The sequence below is a fragment of the Hordeum vulgare genome, chromosome 3H (assembly GCF_904849725.1).
Source record: "Hordeum vulgare subsp. vulgare chromosome 3H, MorexV3_pseudomolecules_assembly, whole genome shotgun sequence".
Taxonomy (NCBI): domain Eukaryota; kingdom Viridiplantae; phylum Streptophyta; class Magnoliopsida; order Poales; family Poaceae; genus Hordeum; species Hordeum vulgare.
The window spans coordinates 84,401,681-84,409,065 of NC_058520.1; the positions used below are offsets into that span (position 1 = coordinate 84,401,681).

The 7,385-nt window shown below is 41.4% G+C and overlaps 1 long non-coding RNA gene across 1 annotated transcript; it reads left to right on the top strand.

Moving 5' to 3' along the window:
* The first annotated feature begins 2,336 nt into the window (after nucleotides 1–2,336).
* Nucleotides 2,337–6,970, top strand: LOC123439582. The gene is made up of 6 exons (XR_006630119.1): nucleotides 2,337–2,653; nucleotides 2,740–2,854; nucleotides 3,183–3,308; nucleotides 3,425–3,510; nucleotides 4,858–5,821; nucleotides 6,760–6,970. It is a non-coding gene; the product is annotated as an uncharacterized LOC123439582 (long non-coding RNA).
* Nucleotides 6,971–7,385: the final 415 nt, after the last annotated feature.

Consider the following 7,385-nt stretch of genomic DNA (forward strand, 5'->3'; position numbering starts at 1 on the left):
GTTCGGAATCCAATGAGGGTGATACCTCGGATTCCCCCCAGATGTTACAACCACACAGTTACTCGACCATGTTACTGGGATCATTGGTGATTAGTTGTAAGACGGGTGGATTCCCGCGAGACTGTGTTGTTGGCCTAATTAAAATGTTAATGGATTTGGGTATTTGATCTGGGTTGGTCGGAGACCTTTTCGCACTAACCGGCTACGCGGGAAGAATTATGGGTACTCGACGTTGCGTTATCAGCCGAAGCTTTTCAGATGCCAGCAGTGTAGCGGCGCGCGCCCGAGTGGTCCCGAGATGCATCGCGCTTGTGATTAAGGGATGCTAGGACTGACGTCGGCCGCCCACGCCACGTGCAGGAGCGTGAAGGGGAACTGCGCCCATGAACCCTTTGTGCTTAGGATTTAGACCGGCGGGCTGGCCTCTCTGATTAGTCTTAGGTGGGGCTGCGACGTGTCAATATTCCGAGGCCGGGCAGGACCCAGAAAAGTATGTCCGGCCAGAGTGTTATCGAGCGTGACGGGACATGTGGTGCACCCCTGCAGGGATGAAAATTAACTATTCGGATAGCCGTGTCCACGGTTACAGGACGACTTGGAGTTGTGCCCCGATCTTTTACAACTACAATTGTTACTTAACTGGAACTACTTTGCCTCGGGATTGCTTCCTCGCAGGGAGTCGGGGGAGGATCTTTAGGCGTGCCCTCACTTTAATATTGCTACAACAATATGACTATTAATGTGTTACCCCCTGTTCTACTCTCGTCTATTGCTGCAAGACCCTGAAGATGCTAGTCTTCGATAGGACTAGGACTTCTCTCTCCATTCTCGCATTGCTGCAGTCAGTCCACATATAACCCCCTTCTTTGATACTGGTGCATAATTAGAATAGTTCTGATGTAAGACTTGCGAGTACTTTGGATGAGTACTCACCGCTGCTTTGCTCCCCCCTTGTTTCCCTTGATTCGTTTGCTGCGACCAGATGATGAAGCCCAGGAGATGGAGGTCCCCGCCACCGACGACTGCTACCCCGACGGTGCCTACTACTACGTGGAGGCCGCTGATGATCAGGAGTAGTTAGGAGGTTCCCAGGCAGGAGGCCTCGCCTCGTTCGATCGTTGTATCTTTTGTGCTGGCCTTCTCTAAGGCACCCCATGTTTTATGTCTGTACTTAGATATTGTTGCTTCCGCTGACTCGTGTGTTTATCGAGCTTTCGTATTCTAGCCCTCGAGGCCCCTGGCTTGTAATATGAAGCTGATGTTATTTTATTTGTGTCTAGAGTTGTGTTGTGATATCTTCCCATGAGTCCTTGGGTTTGATCGTACGCACTTGCGTGTATGGTTAGCGTACGATTAAGCTGAGGGCGTCACAAGTTGGTATCAGAGCCAACTGTCTGTAGGTAGCCCCCTTTCCAACTCCTTGGCCGAAGTTGAGTCTAGTGTTTGAAAAACTTTACTAACACTGATGTTGTGGCTTACGGGCCCACATCTCAATTGGGTGGTATTAGTATCTTTTACTCCTTTTCTATACTTTGGGCTCTACTTTCTCTTCTCTTTCGGGTCAAAGATTTTACTAACTCTAACATTAGGTTCTCGAATCACATCAATCCGGAGCGCTGGACTATCTACTCTTTTTCTCCTGAATATGTATTACACACACTGTCATTGACATCCGTCAATCTTATTTTCAGATGCGTCCCGCAAGGCAGCACGTGCGCCTGACACAGGCCACTGAGACGACTGGGTTCCCGGCCATTTTGGTCGATCTCCTGACCAGGCTGGGATATCGCTGGTACCCCGAGTACACTGTGTTCGAGGATTTTCGCGAGTACAACCAGTACCAGTACCAGGCTGAGGTTCGCATCTTCGACCAGAGGGGCGGCGAGACCCTCGAGCGCCACGTGTTCTGTGGTATTGGAGTGTCGGTCGAGATGGCCATCCATGATGCGGCCTACATCGCCATCACCCGTCTCCGTGGAGCGTACCCTCACCTGGAGGAGAGCCCTTTCAGATACATCCCGCATGCTCCTGCTGGGGATGAGACTGGGTCTGATCTCACTGCTTACGCTTCTGACATTCGGGAGCGCAGCGACCGTTCCTACGTTCCTGGATTAATGATGAAATTATTGGAAGGCATCATAGATTAGTCAAAATATGTGAACGTTTCATAATTTCAATCACAACTAACTGCTCTCATAGGAAGCTGAAATAGGGCCCACTGGCAGCCACCCACGGGCAAAAAAAAAGTCCAAAACTAGCTGAAACAATGTGCGCGGAGAAGGAAAATTTGGTGTAACATACGCGGGGAGACCAAATTTTTAGTGCCGGCCTATAATTCCACAAGCCCACACCCGGGCGCCTCTATGCCGAAACCCTAGCAAGTTACTGCAGCCGCCTCCATCTCTCCCAATCACGCCGCCCTGAAGGCAGGCCATGGCGGCGGCTAGATCCGTGCCGGGATAGGATCTGCATCTGGAGACCCATAGCATGGAGGGAGGAGACCCACGCCATGAAGTTGTTCGTCAAGGAGCTCCTATGAGAGCAGTTTGTGGTCGGAGGGCCCGGTCAGCCGGCGGTGGATGCCGGTGACGGAGGTCTCCTCTCCACGGATCTGTGATGGAGCGCTTTCTTATTTTCCTCTCCCCGGATCAAGGTGCCTCCTCACTCCCATCCCTCCTCTCCCTAGGATTCATTTTATTCTCCTCACGCCTTGTTCCTCTTTTCATGTTCGTGCTGCAGGCATATCCACTGGATCCATGCACTGTTGGAGGAGATGATGCGGTTCGTGTTGCCGGCCCGGGCATCGCTGCCACTGGATCCATCTGCCCCAGGGAAAACAAGGCCCCCCGCGTAGGTACGCGTGAGCAGGGAGCCGCTGGCTAGAGGTCGCCATTAAAAAGTTGTTGAACCTGTTAGTATGAATATAGAGATCCCCATTCCTATTAGTACGAATATATTGTGCTTGCCTATACAGTTCTGACCTTGTCTGGTGTTGTGCTTGTATTATGCTTGCCTGTGCAGTTTTGACATTGCCTTATAGCGAATCCCATTTGGCAGTGGAATATAGCGATCCCCACAGTTAGTTTTTCCATGTATTGTGCTTGCCTGTACCTATTGGACGAGAAAAGACTAGAGAGTTTGTGGTGATTCATTTTACTCCTATATTAATACTTGTTCTGCAGGTAAACATCTGGATTTATGCTAATTAGGAGGTAAATACCGATTTTAATCAGCGGTTTCTCTCATAAGTTGGATCATCACAAGATTGGAGTCATTGTGGTGTTGCTCTACTCTTTTCTGCAGTAAAGGTGTGATTCAGAATTTTGTGATTTAGTTTCAGGGTTTTATTTTTAGATTAGATTGTATCCAGTTTTGTGCACATAAACCACATATGTTTCTGATGAGGCTTCTATTTTCCAACCAGGAAAATGGTTATCAACTAATATTCCTTGGTGCTAGAGCTGTTGTCCAGGCATATCTGACAAAAACTTCCTTTTCAATCTAAAACAGGTAAATATAGTTGTTACCGTTTGATGTTTCCTTTGTTGGCATTTTACACAACCATTTGTTGGCATTTGATTATTTGTTTTTCTATGTCTGGAACCAACATAGTATACCCTAAATGTTGATTAGCTGCATGCCACAAAACTTTGGCTCGAGAACTATGTGCCTTATATTATATGATTTTAATTGCAAACATGAAATTTAAGTATCATATTTTGGAAAGAAAAGCACATTTATAGTAATTATTTTATACTATCATGATGTATACATCAAGGGCAACTCCAATGTAGTTACATTTATTTAATAAATGTATTTTTTTGCCTATCTTTTCCCTTCTCCAGGCCTCTTTAGCCAGGAAGCTATGAGATTCTCATTGAGTGGCATGTTTCATGAGTAACTATTACTATAAAAAATTGTAGTTTGAAGACTTGATGCCTTTCCTATCTTCTATTGGTCCATTTTTTCTACCTTCAATCGGTACATCAAACTCAATTTTACAAAATTACTTCATCTGGTTCTCCAAACCCCAAGTCCTAGGACACTGAAGTAGGTCTGCGGTGATTATGGTTTGGTTACACTTGTGTAGCAAGGTGGAGTTCTTATTAAAATACCCGATTGATTGATATCATAGTATGTATCCCACTGCAATATATATCAATAATTTTGTAAAACTTATGATTTCATGCTCATATTTTATTGCTCCACTATTGGCAAATGGCCATTAGTGAGCAGCAGGCCTTCTAGCCTTTTTGTTTTACTATGTATGTCTCGTAGTCTACAGTTGGACATTGATGCTGCCAATTAGCCACTTCTATAACAACCCGAGCCATGTCAATGATAGATGTTGGGAAATAGCCATATTTTCGTAGCAAATTATTTTATATCTCATCAATCAAGAAAGTTATACCTCGCAAAAAACCCACTCTACTTGACATCTATACCATATTTCTTAGACACCCACGCAGTTGTGCATATGTATATTCAGCCCATGACTCTTGCCGCTTTCGAAAGTAAATCAAATGCATATGTTTCATTAGTTTTTAATTTTCATCTTCTATGTCGTACAATTGTTTTGTTTGCTTTTACTAAGTGGCGTCGACAACATGGTTTGAGGGAATATTTGATTTGTAGATTTTATTATTTAAAATTAAATATTGATATTTTAATAATTTATACCTAAATTTCGATGCCACTAAGATCTGCAAGAAATATATTTGTCTATGTTGCACCAATAATAAATAAATAAATTTTGAGTTTATAATGTCTTTTTTGTAACTATATACTTAAATTTTTGAGTTAAAGATCACAATTATTCAAAAAAGTTGTATATATAACGTACGTGTATGGTTGTAGATTCAACCAAAGTCTTTGCAGGGACTTCCTTTTTTCCTCGATGGGAGCGGACATACTTTTCTTTTTGACATGACGTATGTGTATGATTGGAGACTGAACCAATCAGGGACGTGCTTTTCTTCCTTTTTTACTTGACCGACGGGAAGAGCATAATCCTTTTGACATGACCTGTTGTTTCTATAAGGCATAAATACATGCAACTATAATTGTCCGGTCTAATGAACTGAGCTGAACAGAAGTTCAGACCAGCACTTCTATTTTTTCTTTTATGGATAAAACTTTTTTGATTAGCATGTATGCTTTGGAGTCCTTCAAATTGATTCACTGCAGCGTACGGGATCATGTCTCTTAGTAGTTGACATCAACACATCAATTCTAGTTGGAGTCATATCTATACATGAATCTAGTTGGAGTCATATCTATACGTGACTTTTCAAGGAAGAGTAGTTTTTTTTGGAAAGTGACTCATATCCATACGTGACTTTTTCATGAAAAGGCATATAAGTTAGACGAACATGTTGACCTTATTTTTATGTGACGTGTCAATCCTTTTGCATGTTCACCTTATAGTATTTGCATGTAATGATACATGTTTTATTTTACGGGGAGCTGTGTTAATCTACTCCGTTCATATTTCTTAACTTTTGAGCGGTCAATCTTCACCGTTACTTTTCTATCGTTTTAAGTATATAATAGAAGATTGTATCCAGTTCAGTTTCAGTATATACATGTTGCTAATACTTTCAAAAAGCAGGTCGGTGTAAATATGCATAATGCAATACATTGCATTTCTGAAGTTTTCCAGTTTGAGAGATATGTTTCAACATTCTATTTCTTTTGGTGGATTTGCGGGAGATCAGTGTGGTGTTTTTCTAGCATCAGGGTTTTTATTTACCTCACAAGAATTTTGGAAACTCATCAAGGACAACAAAGACCATGAGTCCTTGACCTACCTGCTCATAAAGTGAGTATCGTCCTCCATTTTCTAACTGAGCTATCGGCATAATGATCATTTATTTTTTGCGATCCCCACTTTGTATAAAAGAGAAAATGAATTGCTGCACTGTTCTTTAGATGGGCTCCCGTTCCTGATAACTTCTTCTAGATTGGTGACCGTTGGCTGAATTTGTTCCACTGTGAGAATTGAGCTTAAACTTGTAGTATAACTCTGCTGCAGTATCACTATATCAGCCCTTTTAGGATGATCTTTTTATGTTTAAGCATTCCAGACCCTTGATCGATTAGAGTACTTTCTGTAGTAGAAAGTACGGTAATAAACATGAGAAAACAAGTATATATGCAACACTTGTGGTTAAAGTTGCTATTAACTGTCTTAATGGTTCTTTACCCACTGTGTTGAATCGGTGTGCTGTGTGCAGAAGTATATATTCGGAATTACTAGTTGTGAATAAATATATTATATATAGTCTGTATTGCTGGGTGTGCATAAGTATATATTTTGTATTGCTAGTTGTGAATAAATATATTGTATATATATAGTCTGTATTGTTGTGTGCATAGAATTTCTAGAACTAGTTATGAGCAAAAATTACAATGGTTAATTCTTTTATTTGTATGTTGCCTGATCTGCTGCTCATGGGCAAATTCTTGTTATACCAAGATTGTCCTGATTATCCTAAGATTGTAGATTTATTTTTCTCTTGAAGCTAGGTTTCTTTTCAAGCATGTCTAACATCTACATGTCATTCTTGAGATAAATAATATAAGGATATTTTTTGTGTTACATGTGCCCGAACCTATAATCGGTTATTATCCGTTGACCTTTTTTAATTATACGTGTCTCGTTGTCTACAAGCTTATCTATGCATTAGTATTTGATGCTCTATCATGTTAGTTTCCTAGGTCCGCTTTTTGAGCCTTACCATCATTTTATTCTTGCAGGCGGCAATGGCAAGAGTTGGCATATTGTGCAAAGGGAGAGGATGAGAAGAAACTTGTGATTCTCATCCAATCTTTGTATAACTCTCTTGATGTGCGTTTGTGCACTTGTTGGATATTTTTCCTTTGCACTTGTAGAAGTATTCTGTTGTGCACATGTAAAATTATTTTGATGTGCACTTGTTAGGCGTTGAACCTTGATGTGTAGAGGAGTCGGTGGATGATGTATTGTATTTCATTTGATGTGCTATTGATATGAAATATATAGTTTATTTGTAATCTTTTATTTTGTTGTATTTGTTTTTTAATGGGTCTATCCTGAGATATGTGTGCTTTTGCAAAATAATGCATCAATCCAAACAAATCAGACATTTTCAACAGTAAAATAAGTATTGGGCCAGACCCATGTAGGCTAGATTGATGGACTTGGCTTTGAAATTTATGATAATTTCATTTGGTCACTAGCAATGCCATGTCAGCTTCACCACGTCAGATCCTACGTGGCTCACACAAATGGGTAATGACCAAATCAAAATTTTGGTCGATAGAGACCTATGACTAAAATTTTAGGAAGGTCATGTTTGTTCATTCTTGACGGCCAACTGTTGACGTTGTAAATTTGGTCAAAA